Consider the following 23,953-nt stretch of genomic DNA (forward strand, 5'->3'; position numbering starts at 1 on the left):
CCTCCCGAGGCTTTCGCAACCAGAAAAAGGCAATTGTAAAACCCCGGGGAGTTTGATCCAGTACTAGTTCTATCGCTCTCTTGTCCCACATTTGTTCCACCATCGATCGAAGAGTATCCCTCAGCACAGGATCCTTGTACTTGGCTGATAGTCCCGCCCTTGGTATTGACGTTAGGGGGGAGGAGTGTTCAAGAAAGGGATACGATATCCCTTCCTTATGATAGCCAATGAAGACGCCGTCTGCGTTTATCAGTGTCCAGGCCTCCACAAATCCCAGGAGCCTGGCACCTACTGGTGCTTGGAGAGAGAAGCTTCATTTTCCCTTTTTAAAAGGGACGAAGGCAGACCTACCTCTCTTCTCCGGAGCCTTCCTTCTTGTGCGGGAGGTCTGGAGGTCGGACCACCTCGAAAGGGCTGAACTGATGTACTAGGTCCTTTTCTTGTCAGATGCAGAACAGGTTTCTTCTTCCTTGCTGACTGTTCGTCGAAGATCCTGAGTCGCCTTCTCAGTTAAAGAATGAGTCAATGTCCTTCACTAACTGAGAAGGGAAACAAAAAGTCAGATAGAGGCGAATACAGAAGAGCTGCCCTCTGAGCGTGTGAGACTGCCTTGGTTAAGAAGGCCCCATATACAGTCCTCTTCTTTAGAAGACTTGCTCCAAATAATGAGGAGATTTCAAAAGAGCCATCCTGTACCGCTTTGTCTATACAAGACAATATGCATAACAGGGCTTCAGGTTCGATTCCTTCCGAATCATGGGCTTTCTTGGACAATCCAACCCAACCACAAGGGGAACCAATATAAAGAAGTTGGAAAACTTCCCAATACATGAAAGAGTCCCTTGAGGAGATGGTCCAGTTCAGAAATTCCCCACGTAATTCGTGCCGAATTGAGACCTTGTCGACGTGAAGCGTCAACTAAGGTCGAAAAAAATCTGCTTCCGACGTAGAAGGGAGAGCAATACCCATATTCTCTCCCGTCTGATACCAAATGCCTCTTTTACCAGCTAATCTTGCTGGAGGCATGCAGAAGACTGTTCTCACTAAGTATTTCTTAGACTTCATCCATGAGTCTAAGGATTGTAAGGCCCTCTTCATCGAAATGGTGGGCTTCATTTGAGAAAAGACGAAGGCTTCTTCGTCTTAGCACTCGAAAAGAGAGAGCGCGAGAAGAGGACAGCGGCAGGAGTCAACTCGTCTCCATACTCCTCAAGAAGCAAGGCAGTCAAAACCTTATAGTTCGACAGTCCTTCTCTTCCTGATATTCATCATCCGAGTTTTCTTCCCACTCGGGATCTACATGAGTCTCCGCTCCCCTTTCCGTACGTTCCTCTTCTGGAGGAGACAAACTCCTAATAGGAGAGGGGCTAAGGGAATGATAATCTTTCCTCTTTCCCGCGTTTAATAGCCTTGGAAGGCGCCACAAGCTCAGGCTTCTCTTGATAATTAGAAGACGCTTCCCGCTTGAATGACGCTTCCCGCTCGCCAAGCGTCCTGCTGACGTCTCTCGCTTACTTGGCTGCTGACGTGTTGATGACGCCTCGCGCCTGGACGACTCCGCTCTCCAAAGGCGTCCTACTTGGCGTCACAATATTGGTCGGAGCGTCACGTCTATCAACAGTTTTCAATGACGCTTCATGTCTAAAAGACGTCTTACGTCTCTCTGGCGTTACGAAACTTTCGTAAGCAACCGTTTCTCGCTCTCAAACCCGAAGCTTCTGTAAGATGTTTAGAAGCTTCACGTCTGCATGACGCTTCTCGTATAGCAGGGGAGAGAGGACGAGACTTCTTGATTGGAAGCGCCATGTCCTTCCTACGAGGCGCTAAAACTCCCACTAGAGAGGACAGTTGCTCTTGAACTGCCATAATTATTCTCCTTGACGCTTCTCCCACGTCCACTGCATGACGCCTCTCGTCATCACTCGGGGGAGAAGTAGGAAAGGGTACTTCTGCGTCCTCGTCAGGTGACGCTGACGCCACCTTCGCCTTCTTAATAGAAGAGGGAGCGTCATCGAGAAACGCTCTGGGCTCGAATCTATTTCAGGTTCATTCATATGACGCTTCAGAGGTCTCGACAAGTTCGACTCCTTCCACCCTCGTTTAGGTGAGGAGAGGGAGAGGACGAGAAACACTCACGAAGGACGCTTTTCCTATAGCGCCCTTGAGCAGCCTGCCACGAAGCAGAGCTAGCTGAAGGGACGTCTGACCGTTGGGGATTCCCCACGACCTCCCTTAAGGCTCGACTTCTTCTCCTCTGGGCATGGGAGCTTGGAAGAGGTCTAGGCCTGGGAGCGTCGCAGGGACGATCAAACGCCCCCTCCACAACATGGGAGAACTCACTTCACTGTAATGCTCACTTTCACTAGCCTTACCTTGCAAGTCCGCCATCTTGGACTTCATGTCTCTAATCGTAGCTTTCAGATTGGCGATTTCCGAGGCCGACTCCGAAAGTACACTTTGAGAATGAGATCATAGGGAGAATCTACATCAGTAGGATTAGAATTATCCGTAAAAGGCTCAATAGGCCTTGACTCACACCTTTCAGACGTCTAAACCCTATCCCTCTCTAACTTCTTCAAATAAGAAGGTCAAAGTCGTTTCCACTCTCATTTGAATCAGGACATACTGAGGAAAAATCCAAAAAGCAATTCCAAAAAAACAGTCCACAGTAGCGAATGCCAAAACAACGATCCAAATACGTCACCAAAAGCCGAGAAACGATGATCAAAGGATGAAATATGAATCTAAGTCAGGAGGTAATAGCAACCAAATGTTGATACCACCGGCGACAGAGAAAATATGATAGAAAACGGGGATGGTTCCTAGTCCTGCCGCCCAGGGCAGGCCGGTAGATCACCTGACCTACCTGTAGCGAGTGGCGCGAAATTTGAATTTCTGTCGGGGACGACGGAGTCTTAGCTATGTATATATCTGACAGGTAAGTTGATTGTATGAAAAGCGCACTTACATGAGAGTAAGTAATCTAGGAATTCAAGCATATAGTTTTTCTGATAACCGCCAAAATCGAGGAAGGGGCAGGATTCCTGTTCCGAGATTGGGCTTACGGTAGGGAGAACCTTAAAATTCCCCTTCTGCAGCGCCGTCTCGAACGCAGAAGAGAAGAGCTTCTTAGTCAGAAATCTCTTGGAGTTCTTGCCTCGTCATAATGAGGGAAGAGTATGAACTGCAGGAGAGAGCCCACGCTGAGAGGAACGACTGAATGTTACAGCAAGTCCCCATGTATATTGGAGAAAGAGTTCTCTCCGTACTAGTATCATCCTGACGCAAAGGTGAACGGCCGCCTGTGCGACATCTTGCGCCTTTGCCAGGAGAAGGCTGATTCTGATAAAAAACTAATAAGAGGAGCCTCGCGGCTGACCTCTCTCTCATAAGGCGATGCAGGAGATCCTGGCGCTTGGCTGGTGCCTCTCGCCTGGTTGGCGCCTCGCGCCTGGCTGCTGGAACGCGGCTCGCGCCTGGTTGCTGGAACGCGGCTCGCGCCTGGCTGGCGCTTCTCATTGCTCTTCATTCCAAAGCGGGCTTTCCAACTTCTTCCAGAGTACGCGAAAGATCGTCCGAACTCCAAACATGTCCACTTCTTTGTCTTGTAAGATGAAGAATCGGACGAAGAGATGCACTTTATGAGGATGCCTTTCCAATGGCTATCCTTGGCAGTCTGGGTCGCCACAGATCCTGCCAAGGGGACGCCTGATCGGTGGGGATTCTCCGTAACCTCCGTAAGGCTTTCGACATTCCTTCCCCTCTGGGCCTGTGAGCTTGGAAGAGGTCTAGGCCTGGGAGCGAGACAGAGCCGATCAGACGCACCCTCCACTCTTTGAGGATGCTTTTCCTATAGCTATCCTTGGCAGTCTGGGACGCAACAGATACTGCCGAGGGGACGCTTGATCGGTGGGGATTCTCCATAACCTCTGTAAGGCTGTCGATATTCCTTCTCCTCTGGGCCTGGGAGCTTGGAAGAGGTCTAGGCCTGGGAGAGAGACAGAGCCCATCAGGCGCACCCTCCACTTCATTGGGAACACTATATTCACTTCTTACCTTTTAAGAGCTCGCCTTTTGAGCTCCCTCCATTTATTCTTCAAATTTCCAAAAGATGAATTTGTAGTTTCTGTGAGGTAAGAAGGTGATGAGGATGCAACAACTACTAGTACTGTTAATGCTCTAACTGCTCGTTAGCACGAGACATATTAAAGCTTCTAAAGGAAGCGTTTCTAGTCATATGCTTTTCTGACTTCCTTAAGTAGGAAGTTAGAGTGTTTACTTTTCCTCAATCAAGTTTTAATATTTCCCTTACTTGCAAAAGTTGTGAGGGTCTACCTAAGCATTTGGTAGTCTCACTCAAATTCTAATTACTTCTTTGAAGAAAAATCCAACAAATAGTTAACAAAAGCGTATGCCAAACCAAAGATCCAATATGTCACCAAAAAATACAGCCCAGAAGATCGAGGGCGATGAAAAAACGAAATCAAGTCAGGAGGTACACAACGATGTTTGACAGTACCTGCGACAGAGAAAAATCTGATTAGAAAACGGGAATGGTTCCTATTCCTGCTACCCAGCGGCAGGGCAGTAGATCACCTGACCTACCTGTAGCGTGTGCCGCGAAATTCGAATTTCTGTCGGGGACGACGGAGTCTATAGCTAAGTATATATCTGACAGGGAAGTTGAATGTACAAAAACGAAATTCAGTCAAGAGGAACCAACAACGATGTTGCTGGAACCGGCGACAGAAAAAATATGATTAGAAAACAGGAATGGTTCCTAGTCCTGCCACCCAGCTGCAGGGCGGTAGATCACCTGACCTACCTGTAAATGTGTGCCGCGAAATTCGAATTTCTGTCAGGTACGACGGAGTCTATAGCTAAGTATATATCTGACAGGGAAGTTGAATGTACAAAATCTTCAATTGAGACAGAGACCGAAGCCTTAGAAAGCAAGGGTTGACCCGAAAGTCGGACAAAATCAGGATTTGGCTTAGGGGGGTCAGGAGAATGAAGAATCATCCGCCACCTGATAAATTCCTCTCCGGTGTCATAGAAGGGAAGAGAGCTTCCTCTTCCCTTCCCCGACCACCTTCGAAAGTTTAGCGGCAACGTCCGCCCTCACTCTCGTGAACCTCTGAGCAAAGGGATAGCGTAAAAATTCCCGTGACCAGGAAGGACCGTCAAGAAAAATCCCTTCTGTAATACAACGAGGTGGAGGCTGCTTCTGCTCTTTAGGCCTCGCCTGAGGAAGAAAACTCAAAATTAAATTAAAAAGTTTCTTGAACTCTACATCATGACATCCGTTCGAGGAAACATCAATATCACACGAATCCGCGTCATCATCATCATCGTCAGATCCTAAATGAGAAACTTCCCTTGAAGTAAGATCCTGACGACTACTTATCTTAGGCCTGACACTAATACCCTCCCCCCTTCTCCTAAATAAGCGCCCTTTGGCACTGTTACGGGACTAACAGGGGACACGTTGGGTAAAGATTCGTCAGGCACCTGCCCGGACGTTCACAAGCCGGGGTATCTGTCGCACCGTTACCCATGGTGCTGTTGACAGGTACCTGACGAGGAGCTGAAAATGAATCTAAAAGAGTGTTAGACATTCTAGTAAAGGCTTCTTGAAAATTCTCTGACAGCTTGTTAAACTTAGCTGAAATATCTCTATCTAAACTAAGCTGTAATTTCTTAAAATTCTGTTTCCAGGTAGTTTCCATTGCCAAAATCTTTGAATCTACATCAGAAATGACTTCACTAATTACCGGTTGCACCGGGGGCAAAGCATCAATTAATTCGGAATCGGAATCGTACGATAACGAAACCGAAGAGCCAGAACCATGAGCACCCAAGTCAAAGAAATCATTAGATACAGTTCTAGCTATGGATTTCTTTTTCTCCTTAACCAATCTTTTACGCTGCAAGATTCTTTGGTGTTTCATATAAGCAGTCATATCCTCGTCAGACCAGGGCTTACATAAGTCGTAACGAGAATCAAGTCCCAAACCTGTCCACGACAAGAGCTACAAATGTCATGGGGTTCATACTCCCTGCTACTCATCCTTGTCCCACAAGCCAGGCAGTTCCTGATGTTGCTGGCAGAAGGAAGCATCGCATTATCTTGGCAATCCATTGTAGAATTGGACAGGTCAGTAGTTCTGGGTCGCGCAAAAGTTCGTAATTTAAGATAAGTACCACAACAGAAATCAAAGTTAATTCACTATTTCATGATGTAATGCGTGAGTGGTAATTCACATAAAGTCTCATTAACAAATAATGAAAGCTTAAAAGCACAAAAAGGTTTAAGGAAATTTATAAAGAGCGACCGTGATGTAAACAACACGGGCGCTTGTTAACAACTGATTTTGAGGGAAAGTTTTGTAACTGTCAACGGCAGCGTTGCCAACTGGCGGACAGAATAGGAGGTAACAGGGTTGCCAATGTGGTAAATTTTGGTGCGGTTTTTGGGGATTTAGGGCTAGATAAATTATATTAAGGTAATGTTTATTAATATCGCTGGCAATACGATAACTGAGACGGCAACCAGCCACACGGCCAGCACTATTTTCAGTGATTTGATTGCCCAGACAGAAGACGACGAAAGTGGCCAAAGCCTTTATTAAGACGTTCGACGAGATGATAATCAAGGAAGGCTACAGTTCTCAGCAAGTCTTCAACAGTGATGAGACAGGCATTTTTTGGAAAAAATGCCTCGTCAGACGTACATCACGGAGGAAGAGAAGCTACCCGGGCATAAGCCTATGAAAGACAGGCTTATGCTCGCACTTTGTTCGAACGCCAGTGGGGATTGCAAGGTGAAGCCCCTACTTGTCTATCATTTGGAGACTCCTCGAGCCTTCAAGGCCCACAAAGTGCTTAAGGAGAAGCTTCCAGTGATGTTGAGGGCTAATGTGAAAGCCTGGGTAACGAGACTTTTGTTCACCGAGTGGGTAAATCTGTGTTTCGGCCCGACAGTGAAGAAATTCTTTGAAGAGAAGCGCCTCCCTCTGAAATGTCTGCTGTTGTTGGACAATGCCCCTGCTCACCCTCCTGGCCTCAAGGAAGATATCCTACCGGAGTATTCGTTTATCAAGGTTCTTTATCTTCTGCCTAACACCACCCCTCTCCTCCAGCCCATGGACCAGCAAGTGATATCGAACTTCAAGAGGTTGTATATGAAACATCTTTTCAAGAGATGTTTCGACATCATCGATACCACAAACCTCACCTTGCGTCAATTTTGGAAGGAGCATTTCGATGTTGTGATATGCATCCGACTCATCGACCTAGCTTGGCAGGAGGTTTCGAGGCAAACCTTGAATTCTTCTAGGAGGAAACTCTGGCCTAATGCCGTATCTGCCCGAGACTTCGAGGGATTCGACGTGGGCGAAGCTGGTGCTGCAGATTCAGGAACAGTTGACGATCCTGAAACTGTTTCAGAACCAGATTTTGACGAGATCGTTGCACTCGGCAAGTCCATGGGGCTGGTCGTTGACAAGGACGACATCAATGACCTTCTCGAGGAGCACCAAGAGGAGCTTACAACGGATGACCTGAAGGAGTTGGAGGCCATGCAACATAACGTCGTTCAAGGAGAGTTCTCTAGCTGCGGCGAGGAGGAGGAGGATGACCCTATGACAACGGCAGAAATTAAGGATGCTCTAGCTGCTTTTCATAAGGTGCAATCATTTGTAGAAAAGAGACACCCCGAAAAGGCTTACACAGGTCGTATGCTTGCACAGTTCGATGATGTTTGCCTGAGTCGTTTAAGGAGCATTTTGAAAAGCAGGCAGAAGCAATCTTCCCTGGATAGTTATTTTTTAAAGAGGCCTTTAGTACTAGCAGGAGTAAGCAAAAAGGAAGATACTACGAAAAAACAGAAGGTTGAAAGTGGCGAAGAGATTGAAATTTTGTATAAAAAAAAAAAAAAAACAAAAAAAAAAAAAAAAAAAAAAAAAAAAAACGTAAAGTATAAAAAAGCAAAAAAAAAAAAAAAAAAAAGTGTAAAAATAAAAAAAATAAAAAAATTTAATTTTAAGTTTTTTGTTAAACCCTTAAACGCCGAAGCGGTAAAAAAAAAAATGTCTCCCATGTCCCGAAAACGTTTCAGAGTGAGCGCGGAAGCATAAAAAATATTTTTTTCAAAAAATCATCAACAACGCTTTGTTAGTTTTTATTGATTAAGAGTTCATTTTTGGCTCCTTTTTTTGTCATTGCCTGAAGTTTAGTATGCAACCATCAGAAATGAAAAACATTATCATTATCATATATAAATAATGCGATATATGATAGTGCAAAAACGAAATTTCATATATAATTGTATTCAAATCGCGCTGTGCGCTAAAAGGTTAAAGATAACAAGTTACTTTTTTTCATTGTAATGTACACTAAATTGCGATCATTTTGGTATATAACACATTGTAAAATGATAAAAGCAACACAGAGAAAATATTATCACAAAATAATGCATGAATTCGTAATGTGCGGTCGTAAACAAATATTTTTTTCAAAATTCACCATAAATCTAAATATTGTCCTTGAGACTTCCAATTTCTTTCAAATGAAGACAAATGATTGAATATTACTATACTGTAAGAATATTAGCTTACAAATGGCAGTTTTCGACTATATCTGACGAGTTAAAGTTGACCGAATGTCGAATTTTTTTATATATATTTTTTTATATGCAATTATTTCGGAAATAAGAAAAGCTACAACTTTCAAATATTTTTTTTTTTCGTTTTATTCTACATGAAATTGTGCACATTTTCATATATAAAACTCTATGAAATGCCTAATATGAAACAAGGAGCAAATATTCCGAGAATGGGACTTACGCATTTCGGAGACTTGTGGCGGAGAATCCGCGCGCGGAGGGAAGGAAAGTTTTTAAAAAATTCACCATAAATTTAAATATTGTGCTAGAGACTTCGAATTTGTTTCACGATGAAGATAAATGACTGAATATTACTAGACTGTAAGAGTTTTTGATCTTACAATTGCGTTTTTCGACCATTTCGGTAGTCAAAGTTGACCGAAGAAGGTTGAAAATTTGTCACTTATTATATTTATATGAAAATATTTCAAAAATTGATAAGCTACAACCAAAGGTTGTTTTTAGTTGTATTTTGCATGAAATTGCGCACATTTTCATATATAAAACTTTATGTAACAGCTAATTTAAAATGGTGCAAACATTACCACAATCGCACGTTTTATAGAATGTTTTTTCGGGAAAGACGTTACCCTGCCGCGGCACGTAAAGACCAAAATGTAATTTTTGTTTATAAATTCAAATTACACCCATAAATCGAAAAATATTGTGCTAGACACTTCCAATTTGGTTTGCAAAATGAAGGTAAATGCTTGACTATTACTAGACAATATAAGCGTTTTAAGTACAAGTTGCGTTTTTTTCGAATCCGATTTGCGGTAGAGTTCCAAAGTTGACTGAAGGTTTGAAAATTTGTCACTTTAGGGCATTAATTTATATTGAAAATATTTTCAAAAGTTGAAATAAAAAGCTACAACCAATGGTTTGTTTTTAGTTGTATTTTGCATGAAAAAATTGCGCACATTTTCATATATAAAACTTTATGTTAACGGCTAATTTAAAATGGTGCAAACATTACCACAATCGCATGCATGATTTTTTTCGGAAGAGTTACGCGCGGACGTAAGGAAAAAGTTTTTTCATAAATTCACCATAAATCGAAATATTGTGCTAGAGACTTCCAATTAGCTTCAAAATTAAGGTAAATGATTGGAATATTACTAGAATATAAGAGTTTTAGCTTACAATTGCATTTTTCGACCATTTTGGTAGAGTCAAAGTTGACCGAAGGTTGAAATTTTGGCACTTATCGTTATTTATATGAAAATATCTCAAACTGATAAAAGCTACAATCATGAGTTATTTTTTTGTTTGTATTTTACATAAAAATGCGCACATTTTCATATAATACTCCATGTAACAGCTAATTTAAAATGGTAAAAATTATGTCAAAGTGACGAAATAATTTCCGAGATGTGTCACAGATACTTTTTAGTGCGGCAAGAAAGAAATTCGCGCTTGCGCGCCTGCGTAACGATTGTAAACAAAACAACACCTTGATCCGTGAACTCCCAGCATCCCCCAAGGCGCGTGATTCAAGAGTTTTCGGCTGGTAGGCCTAAAAGTATTTTTCCGCGAATTTTTAAAAAAACTTTTGTATGTCGACGTAAAATACGTCCAGTCGGCACCCGAGAGACAAAAAATGTCGACGTAAAATACGTCCAGTCGGCGTTTAAGGGTTAATGTGTTTCGTTAAGTTTAGTTTATGTTTCCTGACATTTTTTAAATGTGTTTCATAAAGTTAAGTGTACATACTATAAGAAGTTTTCTGCCATTTGTCCTCCTCCTCTGTCGCCACTTTCGGAGATCGCCTCACTTGAAAGGTAAGGTTCCACATTTTACTGGATAAGTACATATGTACGTACAGTATTTCTTGTATACCATGTACTACACTAATGCACTTTATTTACAGTTACATACATATTAGTACTAGTATGTATTAAGTTAGGTATTGAATGGTCCAAATTGTTATAGTATTTCATTGTTTATAGGTCAATTTAGCTTTATTATGAAATTTACTGGGGTGTTTTTGTAAGGCTTGGAACGGATTAGCCATTTTACAAGTAAAATGCGGTTCAAGATACGAAAAGCTCATGATACGAAAGCCACCTCGGAACGGATTAATTTTGTATCTCGAGGTATCACTGTAATTAAATAACTGATTCCCACATTGACAGGAGGTAGGATGCAAGGACATACGTATTCTATTCCCAAAATCTCAAGTAATGTAATAACTTTGAGTACAAAAAATTTGCCGGCACTGGCAAAAATGCTTGTTGTTCCTTCCCTGTAAGAGGGCTGCTGCAGGATGATACTGCCGCTGGCTGGTGCTCATTTTACTTTGTAGAGGCGTGGCAGTACAGCCAAGGGTTACCTACTACAAGAGTGGGAGCTTTAAGCAAAGAAAGTACTACGGACGTTAATAAAGCACAACATTCTGCCCCTGCCCAAACAGACAACAAAACAGTACCTACACCAAACGGATTTTAAAGATCCACTAATAGTGACTGAAGGGTACCCAGGTACACTGCACCCCCAGACTCCCTTATAACTCAACAACCTTTAATAATGCGAGGAGAAAAAGGATGATACACTTCCTATGCATCTGCCCCCAATACATTCCTGCCACTGCCAAAGGGCCTAAGGTACTGCAGTCGCTGAGTGTAGTCTCTACTTCTTTTTAGATAAAATGACACAGTCACTGATTCACTGATTTGCACCTCCAAAGGTGGCTTGCACGATGGAAGATAACAAGAGGCTGTGCTAAAGTTCTATCATGTGCTGCGAGTGAGCCTCTCTTAATACATCTCTTAAGAAAAAAAGAAAGAGCATTCTTAGTTAAAAGTTGAGATGGGTCGTTCACTGAACACCACGGATTACTGGAGGATCCTTAGATCTTCTCAGTTCTGTGCAAGTAGAACTTAAGAGCTCTTACCGGACAGAGAGCTCTTTCTTCATCATCTAACTCTAGGGTATCACTTAAGATTTTTAGTATTGAAAGAACGAGCCCAGGGTTTTGCCGGTGATTCATTCGTGACTAGGAATCCTAAAGTGTAGGAGCAAACCCCTACTCTTCTATCAATCACTTGAATCTCACTGATCTCTTGGTTGTTGCTAAAGTAATCAAGAATAGTAATATGTTGCAAGTCAAGTTTCTGAGAGATGTAGAACTAATTGGTTCAAAATTGGCACCTGAAAGCCATTTGAGAAGCACGTCGAGATTCCACGACTCTCTTCTCAAGTAGACTTCTTAAATTTGCAAGCGTCAAATGACTTCATGAGATCAGTAATATCTTGATTATTCCTAAGATCCAGGCCTATATGTCGGAACACTGAGCTGAGCATTGATCTGTACCCTTTGATAATAGATGTTGATAAACCTTTAGAAGGTCTCAGAAATAGCAAAAACTCTGCTATTTCTGTCATAGATATCTCAGTAGTTGAGACTTTATTGCTTCTGCACCAAGTGTGGAAAATCAACCACTTGTGCTAGTCCTAGTGCCAGTAAAAACCAGAGGGGAAGTAATCCCAGATAGGGCCAGTATAAACAAGGAGAAGTAATCCCAGATAGTGCCAGTATAAACAAGGAGAAGTAATCCCAGATAGTGCCAGTATAAACAAGGAGATAGACCCTTGATACCTGAAATCCTTCTGGAGGGGGATTCCATTTCAAACAATAATCCCTCCTCCTCCTCCCCTTCACTCCGTCGTCATACGCTAACAGGAGTCTTCCATAAAGGTAAGAGTGACTTATATGTTTATTATTCATTTATATTTATTTCTGTTATGTGTAAAACTGTTTATTCCTTATAAAATGAATTACTGTTTCAGCTTTCATATGTTTTGGACTTCATGGGAGGTTCCGGAACAGATTATGTACAAAAACTGAGGTTCCACAGTAAATGTTAAATTGTCCTTAATGCCCAACATATTTCCTCCATTAGAATCCAAAACCACTGTGTTACTGATACACAACAATTCAAGGATTTTACACCTCAGTTGGCACTACAATTTATGATAAGCACAATTTCTGTTAACACCACAAAATGAGTGAGCTGCCTTTAGTCAGTTTGTTAGAAGTTTAACATACAAAGAACAATATCTAATAATTTGAACTTTCAAATCACAAAAGACTGTTCTAGAAAAAAATTAGGGTTAAGCAATGAATACCAGACAAGTTGGAGGGGATAGTTAGTGACCACCCTGGGTTAAGTTAGGTCAGCATGTATTTCTGTAAAAAATACACCACTAATTTTCACATATGTGTATAAGGCTCCAACCAGATAAGATATACTGTGTCTCAGGTTAGGCCTAAGATTTACCCAATTAGGTACCATGCACCATTTTTACAAAGGTTAAGGAGTGTCCATGAAAGTTAATAGTACCCAGCATTGTTGGTTAGGTTTGTGCAAATCCTTGCCATATTCTAACTTTATTTTCTTCATGAAAGTTACTGTTTACCAACATGAGCCAAACACTGCTCTATCTGTTTTCTGGAGCAATTTGCATACTCTGCCATTCCCATTGGTGCAATTCACCTTCTGGTTATGGCCCAACCAAAAACCCGAGCATCTCACAGTTGTTCTTCCTTAATGATCATTTAAGCACCAACGGAAACATAAAAAGTGGAACACTGCAACTGCATTAGAGGTAATAAATAAATAAAAAGCAAGAAAAACTGTCAGAACAATACGTACTATGGGGTTTATGTGTTTGGTAAGAAATTAGTTCATAATCCATCATTCTAACATTGCTGGACATACACATCAAAGGCTAGTGTAATGAATTTCAGAAGTTATGTATCAAATACTAATATATACGTACATAATTTGAATGGTAATTCTTTCCTTAGATAAATATTCTCATGTGAGATATAGGGCTAGCCTTTGAAGTTGAACCTCCCAAATGGCAATTTTCTCAATAAAAATTTTCCCATATGGTAAAAAGACTAGCCTACGGCCACATGCAATATTCCCAATAGTAACAATTTTCCCCTTGAAACTTTATCATACAAGAAATTCCCCTGTACAACCTTCCTAACTGACATTGACATGAAAATTTACTATGGAAAATAGACACTTCTCACATGAAATCTGATTAAGTGCTGGCAAAATGCTAACTGTTTTGAAAATGAGGCCATATGTCTACTCCCACATGCAAAATTCCCCATGAAAATTGATCTAGGGGAAACGACCAAGCGGACTAGCTGATCCAGTCTTGCCCGCATGGTGATCCACCCTCCAAAAAAGTACTTTTGCAAACTTTGAAAGGAGAGTAGAGGTCTCGAGGTGTTGCTCCCACCACCAATGACTCATGACTGGTGCCCATCTCCAGTGTCAGGACGTGTTAAAGTACTTTTTCGAGGGTGGATCAACAAGCGGGCAAGACTGGATCAGCTAGTCCACTTGGTTGTTTCCCCTACTGTAAAGCCCCAAAGGACACTTGAAATGGATTCGCATGTTCTCTGCAGTGCCCCTTCATCCCCCAATGGCTTCACTTTAACCCTTTTAATTTTAGCAAGTACCATCTGGTCTCTTCCCATCTGTCACAGGCTAGGTTCCTCATGGTAGGTAACTAGGTACCATGATCTGGTCACCACCTCTCTATTTGTCTACATTAAGAGCACATTCTTTAGTAGGTGAGCCCTACAGCTCCAAAGGTCTCTCAATTATCATGTTACAGGTAGGCTAAGTATAGGTAGTAACTATTTTTAATGAACCTATGGCCTAGCTATTCCCTTTCTGTAACTACCAATACAGTTTTAGCTAGGCTCAAGATTACCGACTGGAAAAGCTAAAAAGTAAATGCTGTCCATCTATCTATAGGTAGGTACTAGTAGCACAGAAGGCTATTCAAACACAAATTATGGTGAATACCTAGCTATATAATTTGGCACAGGATATTGGTACGGGAGCCATATCCCGATCGCAGTAGATATTGGTACGGCAGTGAATTGCGCATGCGTCAATTTCAGACTTCCTGCCGTACAAATAACATAGTGTGGTGGGGGTACGGCAGATTCTGTTGGTGGTGCCGTATTGCGCTCTTGACTTGCTGTAGGTAGGGCAGTTAGCTGTATCTGTTTACCAGTTTGCTAATCATACTGTATTATATGACCAATTCCGCTTTTTGAACATCTGTCCCACTTTTTTTTAAATTAGCAAAATGTCCCCCACCCCCCGCCTTTTGTTTGCTTTTGTGAGATTTGTCCCGCATTTTTGTGCTACTAAAACAAAACTATCCCAATTTTAATGAAATAGTGCTGAAATTTTGTTTAATGTTGCCATTTCACTAGTTGGTAACTTCTATCGTTTTTTCAAATACTCTTTTAATCTCCTCTTCAAAGTTCTTTTCAGGGCTGATTCGATCATTCTTGACCTACATATATACAATTTGGTATTTCTGTAGAAGCATTCCGCATCGTTTGTCCCCGCGAATACGAAAGCCATCAGGAATTGGGGCATCAAATGTATTTCGCCATGTTTAATACGAGCCCTGGGGGGTTAATTACAGTCGTCCAAATAAATATTACTTAAAATTCTTTTTCAGGTGGTAAAACTGTATAGAAAAGCCGTAAATGCCATAGTCTAGGCTGCCGAGGAATAGTAATATAGATCTACCTAAAATATTTGAAAGTTTGAGTCTTCATAAATGTCAATGGCTTCTTTCAGCTCGTTAGAGCCTGAAAACATTTGTTTTTCGGCGAAAACTAATGTATTATTCTGCGGTTTATGCTTTTCCGTTCCCATTTTTCTTGCGGACTGATATCCCTGGGGCGGTAAACAAGGGTTCGCGCATGCGCAATTCACTGCCGTACCAATATCTACAGCGATCAGGGTACGGCTGCCGTACCAATATCCAGTTCAATATAATTTTCCTACTGGGCTAATTAATTTGTCAACAAGATAGCTTGGCTATTCAATCTTTAACAGACATGCTAGGCTACTTACTTACAGTCTAGGTACTTGGCTACTGAGCTACCTACCTATTTAATTTTTAACAGATTACTAGGTATTCTACAAAAGGTACTTTACATTGCTAAGTACTAGGCTATTTAATATTTAACGAGTGTACGCTGCCTTTAATTTGCTTAGCTACTATTCAACTTTTAAAACATTAGGTAGGTAGGTAGCTATACCACTGGAACCTGTAATTTACCTACCTAGGTACTAGTATTTGGCTAAGTTTCTTTTAGAGTCTGGTACCTGTAATTTAACTAGCCTAGTACTCTCTTTAATTTTCAAGATTACCTTAGGTAGGTAGCTATTAGTAGCTAGGTAGTAGTACCTAGGCTAGGTACTATACTCTGTTTTTTTTCATCTGTCCATCCGCCTGTGGTGTTTTTGTATGGCAACACTGCGGCCCGAGCTTTAGATAGTTACATTCAGCTTACATTCAACGATTATAGGTAATAATATTTTATTTCGAATTTTAACGGTGTAATTCGTATACAGTAAATTAGGTATTATAACACTTTTTAGTTGCAAATGTACACCCAGATATCCTTTTATTTACCTAAAACTTACAAATAGCATAGGTAACTAGGTATCTAAAGCCCGGGACGCAGTGTTACCATACAAAAACACCACGGGTGGATGGACAGATGAAAAAAAACAGAGTACCTATAGGTAGGTATACCTAGTACCGTACCTATTGACATTGATTAACCTACTACTAGTACTACTAGGTCGGTATACTTATGCTACGTGTATTTCATTTGGCTATTTAATTTTTAAGAGACTTGTCGGCATCGTTGAAGTGGGTAGGTAGGTACTATTTCCAATCAAGTTCAAATTCATCAATAACATGACACTACTAGCTAGTAGGTAGGTAGCTACCTAGTACCTCCAGGCACTGTCAGGATCGACTACCGAAGAATGCCAGTGCCAATGGCAACCAATATAAACATTAGACAAATACGATCTGTGGATGATTTCGTCAATGAATAGGATCAGCTGCCATTCACAAAAATCTATAAATCATTAGGTAGCCAGTCCCAACATGAAAAAGATCAGCAAGGCACCAGAGACAAAATGATCCACCTGGGTAACACATTAGGTAAAGGTTTGGTCTGCCTTTTGTCCTATATCTTAATTCGGCTCCTCCTGATGACATAACAAGAAACAGGTATTTTACCCATGGTATTTACTGAAGATGAACACAGGTCATTTCCTAGGAAGGAGAGGAGGAAGAAGAGAAAAGTGCGAACGGTGCCAACCTTCGATCTCGACACCACTTGGGATTCGGTACTAATTTCTGTCTTGTTGTCAGGTTAGTTATCACCAACTCCCACAGATGACTCTGCCGTCCACTAACAGCTGATCACCGCCGTTTTCAAAAGCCACGTCACATAAGATTGGTTTTTGCCTGTTCTTTTGCGTGAATCTATTCAAACGTCTTTTTTAATGAATAAAGTGCATTGTTAAATACTGCATATTTGAATACATTAGAAACCTACGGCAAGTAAATGAATATGTATATCCAAATTTATATTTCAGAGGCCCATCAAGTAGGTCATTTGTTGTTTTATCTGTTACGTTTCATTTTATAAATAGTTTTGTCTTTGTGCAATTGCTATTATCTTTTTAATAAATAGTCGGTTAATTTGTCGTGAAGCTCTAGTTATCACATTTTTTTTCATTTCTTTGGCAAGTTATGATACAATCTATGTTTTGCGATAATCCCTTTTGTTCATTTGCTGTGTCATTATCGCTACTGATTAGATAAAAAAAAAAAAAAACAATTACAGCTTGAAGCTGATTTGAGGTTTCCCATAATGTTTTCTAAACAGTCTAAAGGGTCATGATAATGAGATAAGAAAAGGCCACAGAAGTGGAAAAAAGAATTGGATTTGTGGAACCGGAAGGTATCAGTGTAGAACAACTAGTCTAGTGCAAGAAAGCTAAGTAAATGTGAGGGAAATAAATAATAAAACAGCAGCATGGGATTACATGTGACATGCTGCAACACAGTGGAGATAGTACAACTGTGTTTCTACCAGATTTGCATGGTTTTTCTGGATAAAGGAACGCCTTACTTTGAGTAACTGTGGAGTTAATAGGGCTCCATCAAGAGTAATATAGGACATAATAAAAACCATATGCCAGGGTAGGTGTATGATAGGATTTCTATTAAGAAGTAAAGATGACTGAGGCCTCCGGACTGCTAGAAGAACAATGTGGGTTTGGATAAAGAGAATAACTCTGTGTGTGTGTGTGTGTGTGTGTGTGTGTGTGTGTGTGTGTGTGTGTGTGTGTGTGTGTGTGTGTGTGTGTGTGGCATAGATGGACCTTGATTTGATCAAAATTTATGATGTGATCAAGAGAAAGAAAAGACAACATGGAGTTTGCTGGTGCCTGTATGGTAGAAGATAAGTTGTTGAGAGAGATCTGAAATTTTCCCATGGAAGTGAAGCGTGTGTGGGAATATGTAGAGAGGTAAACGACTAGTTTGGTGTAAGAAACGTTACAATTTTTTTTAAAGCGGAAGCTAGAGCTAGACTATCCACCCAACAGGGATCCAAAGGGAAAATCACCAACGAATTCAGGAGACGTCAGCGGAGTAGGAATGAATTTGCTCATTGCTTAAACATCTGATAGGAAGATTCAACTGAGCAAACTATTCCACACTGGAGTTGTAGCCAAAATAGAATTCATGGCAAACTGAATAGTATTAAACCTGTTACTAGAAAACGACACAATCTCCGCCGCAGCGCCCTATGATGCTTACTACAAAGAGGAATAAACAGCTCTTTGTAGTAGCATCTCTCTCTCCTCTCTCTCTCTCTCTCTCTCTCCTCTCTCTCTCTCATTCCGCATTCCTCTCTCCTCTCTTCGTCTCTCTCTCTCTCTCTCTCATCAAAAGTGTATAGCGTGGACGGGAGTGTTAAAAGTTAATCCTCATTTCTTTTTCCTGCACTGTGCCTCACAAATTTACCAACAATGAAGCAAAGACATCGCTAATATGCGAGATGCACGCTTTAAAAATATTATTTAGTAAAAAGGCTTGTTTTGCTAGCGTATCTGTTTCCTCGAACAATACGGATGAGACAGAGTAAGTGGAGATGACCAAGCAAATGGATCTCTGGTCCATTTACTATTTCTTAGCCTACAGAATACGTACACTATTCCGCTATATCTAAAACAATAATAATAATAATAATAATAATAATAATAATAATAATAATAATAATAATAATAATATAATAATAATAATAATAATAAATAAATAAATAAATAAAATAAAATAAGATGTAAGTTGACCGCTTTATCATGTAAATTACAGCATGCTTGATATCACGAGCAATATAATATCATTCTGGGAGGTAAAATCTGTACTACTGTGGCTCTCTGTGGGACGTGAACTGTAATTTAAATATTCAAAAGAGCCTGTGAGATTTTACTACGTGGTTTAATTTTCTTTTAATGGCAACACTTATTTTTCAAGAGTTGTGTTTATAGGTTTTCCAAATAAAATTTTTCGTTTATGTTATAGAAAGCTTTCATTAAAATAACCAAGTCAAAAGTAAGCATATTATGGAATGGAATGGAATATGGAATATAGGCCCAAGGCCAAACACAGGACCTATGAGACCATTCAGCGCTCAAAGGGAATATGAGAGCAAAAATAATTTAAAGTTGTAACAGAGAGAAAACTTCGCAGTTGTATTATGATACAATTATTAGGAGGGGGCTGGAAGTTGGATGAAAGAGAATATGAACGGAAATACAGTAAAAGGAATGCAAGAGGGTGCAACTGCATCTAGAGCCCGAAGGGACGCTGCTAAGACCCTTAATGTCCTTAAGTAATGCCTACAGTGCACCTATTTACGTGAACTGACGGCACAGCCCTTCTACGGGGGCAAGCAAATTATGTGCCGCTTGGAATCACGGATATCTGTAAATGTGCATCAGATTACATACTTGCTTAGGATTTGTTTCTCACCATGAAAATGTTTGGAACCCCTGATTTTCATTGTAGCTAGGTTCGAATCTCATCAAAGGAATTAGAGTTTCTTCATCTGGGTTCATTGCTCACTGTGTAAATAAAGCAATCTAAGTAACTCATTTGCAATTAGCTTTCAATGTCGATCTACTTTATTGTTTAAATGTAATATGCTGGGCAAGTCATCTCTGTTGTTATGTTTTTGTCTCAGATTTGGCTATGTTTAAGTGCCCCTCTGGTCAGAATGTAATTTCAACACCTTCTTTAAGAACATTTTGCATCCAAATCCGTGGTGTGTGTGTGTGTGTGTAAAACAATACTCGCAGAGAGAGTCTTTAAAAAAAAAAATGCATGATCAAACCCATGAAAGTACGGTGTCCTCTAGTCCTAACGGCCTCCCTGGTGCCACGTCACTTAGGTCCCAAGTCTCCGTCAGACAGCAGGGGTTCGGGAGGAGCAGAACTTGTCGATGTGTCAGTTCAGGAATTGCACAGACGCCTCGTGTCAAACGTGCCACTCTAAGGCTCCAGCGCTAACACCTGCGAGGAGGAGACAGAGAAACACTCAATTGCTCATTCGTCTTTGAAACTGTGTCCAGTTCATTGCATATTCGTCATAAATTATTTCTAATTGCGTCACTTTGACCCCAACTTCTATTACGGCTATTTAGTTTTCTATAAATGAAAATGATTGAGATGGATATTCGTCTGTCCGTCCGCACTTTTTCTGTCTGCCCTCAGATTTTAAAAACTGCTGAGGCTACAGGGTTGCAAATTAGTATGTTGATCGTCCACCCTGTAATTATCAAACATACCAAATTGCAGCCCTCTAGCCTCAGTAGTTTTTATTTGATTTATTAAAGTTAGTCTTGATCATGTGTCTGGCACCGCTAAAGGTACCAAAAACACAGGCCACCACCGGGCTGTGGCTGAAAGTTTCATGGACCACGGTTGATAGTTTCGGGGCCGTGGGTGAGAGTTTCATACAGCAATATACGCCGTAGACTTGCTTTCACTAGGCCAATATCATGAGTCTCTCTCTCTCTCTCTCTCTCTCTTAACGTCTTGTAATTTTGTTCAAACATTTTTTGTTCGACGTTTTTTAAAGCTGAATATTTATAAACTGCGCAGTATGTTTTTTAAAAAGAAAAATAACGATGAAAGATCTCAATGTTGAACCATGGTAGACAGAAGCAGAGATCTCTCAACTTTGCCCCAAGAAATATTTGAGAGAAAGTAAAGAAATACATACACAAATATATATATATATATATATATATATATATATATATATATATATTATATATATATATATATCGAATATATATATATGTATCTTACGAGACCAGTCTCGTTTCATTCTCTCCATTTCATCAGGTCATCAAATCAGAGTCGGAACTACAAAAATATACGTTTATTCAAAGCAAAGTATTAACTGAATAACTCAGATTCTTACAGGATAGTTAATGGAATGATAACTCATAGTTCAAGTAACTTAGATAACTCCCCGGTAAATAATAGTCTTAATCAGTTATTAGTCAAACACCAATTATCTCCTCTCCACACAGGACACAGCCCCCCTCACTAGATCCGCCCATCTCCAGCCTAGAAACTCCAAGCACTTAATAAAGAAACATTGTATAGCTATCCCGGCATTCTGCCTTTTCTCCCCGTAACTGTCTCCATCGTTCTGGCTAATACATGCCATTAAGAACTGACATAGCTCGAACATGTACACATGAATTCACACTCTTCGTCCACGCCTCATAACTGGTTGCAGCTAGTTTTCAAAGCACTTTGAACAAGCTCTCATGGCACTGATATGCTTAGGTAAGGAACTTTAACATCACACAAAAAAGAGAGTCATCAGCATTCTTAAGCTGTCGCCTGAACTCTAAGTCTCCAGGGAAGTTAAAAATGATGAATCTGTACATTCCCCCTTTTACTATATTATATATATATATATATATATATATATATATATATATATATATACATATATATATATAATTGTGTGTGATTTGTCTTACACCAAACTAAGATAAATTACCTTTCAATAATATAGTTTATTGCTGTTCAAAGTATCATCTGCATATTTGAAGTCTGTTAACCTTCAGTCATTACTCCAGTCTAAAACTTCCCTTCCATTTCCAGCCATTTTTCTTTCATTTCAGAATCTCTGAGAAGGGCAAACAGTAATATTGAAATTGTAGCACGTTGTAACACACCACCGATTGCTGCAGATTCACTGCACAAGCGCCCATTACCATTAAATTTGCATCTGCTTCTCTCAAGGAATTTCAGTTAGCTCACATATCTCACGGGAAGGCCATGTTGACACAACACCTTCCAGGATATTGGTCCGTGCATGTTGCCAAATACGCTGCTCTTAATCATCAACAAGTCATATGAAGGCGATTTCTAATTTCATAGACTGCTGCATAATTTGTTTGGATACAAATAGATGATCCGTGGATCTCCTGACTTTGCTCAAACTAGGTCGCTCATCTCTAAGCTTTTTAACAGTTGGTGTCTCCAGCCTATTAAGAAAAGGCATACTTAATAATTCCATTACAACAGACACGAGTGCAGTACTTCTGTGTCACATTTAGTTAGGTTAGCGTTTTCTAATACCTTTCCTATGAATTTCAATTCTTTATCATCACTGTATACATTTACTGAAATTGAATTCTTGTTATTATAATAAAAATAATACTTTTTATCATTTATGATGCCCAAAATTGTTGTCATTTATACAAGGCAAATGAGCTCATTACCCTGACTTTACTCTGCACCTACATTTATGAACGTTTAAAAAAAATAAAGGTAGGTGATAGACTTGTTATATTATCAGCAAGATCCGGTTGCAAAGGTATTTAAATTTTGCCGTCATTTTTGACGTGACGTTTAGTTATTTATTAATTTATTGTTTCTACTCTAATAAGTGATCTCTTCTTTCTCTGTATTTCCCATTGCCGTCTTCCACGCCTAATGAAAACATTTAGTGTTTCCGTGTAATTATGTATATATACACATCATGTATAATGTATTGTATACACATGCACAATGTATGTATGTGTATATATACAAAAAAAAAAAAAAAAAAAATATATACATACTATATATTACATACACGTATACACACACACACACGCATATATATATATATATATATATATAATATATATATTTGATATATATATAATATATATTATATATATACATATATGTATATATATATATGTATGTATGTATGTACGTATGCATATCTACGTGTATATATGTATCTATTTTCAATTCTGCCAGAAGTAATTCAGCGTGACACGCCCCTTTTTCCAAAATCTTCCTTATTACCATCTCTTTTTCTTTCGCTTATCTCTCATCGAGTGCACTGAAATAACCAAGAGGAATACAGAGGCTACTGTACCGACAAGCATCCTGACGACAACTGAGATCTGGACAGGAAACATTGTTTGCAAACAGTTTGGAAACTGTTTACAAACATTGTTCGCAAATTATTTGCAAACAATCATTTAACAATATTTCCTAGTGTGGATAGGCCTTTAATGAACACTATATTCCGTGGAAACTTGAATTTTGAGTCAGTTCTCTCTGATCACGTCATTAGTGATGAGTGTTATTAATTGCTAGTGCAATTAGTGATAATGGTGAATAATTAAAGAAGCCTAGGGCACTAATAATTCACAGAGTAATTCATGAACAGCCACTGGGTTCTCTGTTAAATGATAGATGATTTAGGTCCGCTAGGAAGTTATTTTGGTCAGATCTATAAAACTTGAAGTGGTGGGTAATGAATTGTAGAGACATCAAATGCAGTCAGCGCTGTTTAGCAAAATACATACCACTATACTTGAGTTCTCAACGGAATTCCGAATGTAATATATATATATATATATATGATATATATATATATATATATATATATATAGTATATATTATGTATGTAGTATGTATGTATGTATGTATAACTGAATCACGAAAGTTTGGAATGTGATAAATCCATAAATAAAGGTATAAGCCACGAAGGAAAGATAAAGCAGAAACTCTGTTGTTTATCTCTCCTTCGTGGCTTATACCTTTAAATATATATATATATATTATATATATATATATATATATATATATTTTTTATATATATACTATATATGATATATATATACACTATATATATATATATATATATATAATACTATATATAATATATAAACAAATATATTATATATATATATATATATCTATATATATATATATTATATATATATATTGTAGGAAGCCCACTAAAACAATTCGGAAAAAATTGAAAGTTTTTTATTTAAGCTTTCGTTAGAGTACATTCTCTCCCTCTTTTCAGAAAGAAACATTTTCA

General features: G+C 39.5%; 1 protein-coding gene across 6 annotated transcripts in view; it reads right to left on the reverse strand.

The window, feature by feature from the left end:
• Positions 1-23,953, reverse strand: part of LOC135219535 (alpha-1,3-mannosyl-glycoprotein 2-beta-N-acetylglucosaminyltransferase-like) — a 386,065-nt gene that overhangs the window by 313,829 nt on the left and 48,283 nt on the right. For 2 of the 6 annotated variants that reach the window (XM_064256375.1, XM_064256373.1), the window contains exon 1: positions 16,760-16,904. The exons of 1 other annotated variant lie outside the window; for it this stretch is intronic. The gene's annotated coding sequence lies outside the window, so the exon portion shown is untranslated. Of the gene's footprint in view, positions 1-16,759; positions 16,905-23,953 lie in introns of those variants that run through there. 3 more of the 6 variants (XM_064256376.1, XM_064256374.1, XM_064256377.1) reach the window with 3 other exon arrangements.

Source organism: Macrobrachium nipponense, chromosome 1 (assembly GCF_015104395.2).
Source record: "Macrobrachium nipponense isolate FS-2020 chromosome 1, ASM1510439v2, whole genome shotgun sequence".
Taxonomy (NCBI): domain Eukaryota; kingdom Metazoa; phylum Arthropoda; class Malacostraca; order Decapoda; family Palaemonidae; genus Macrobrachium; species Macrobrachium nipponense.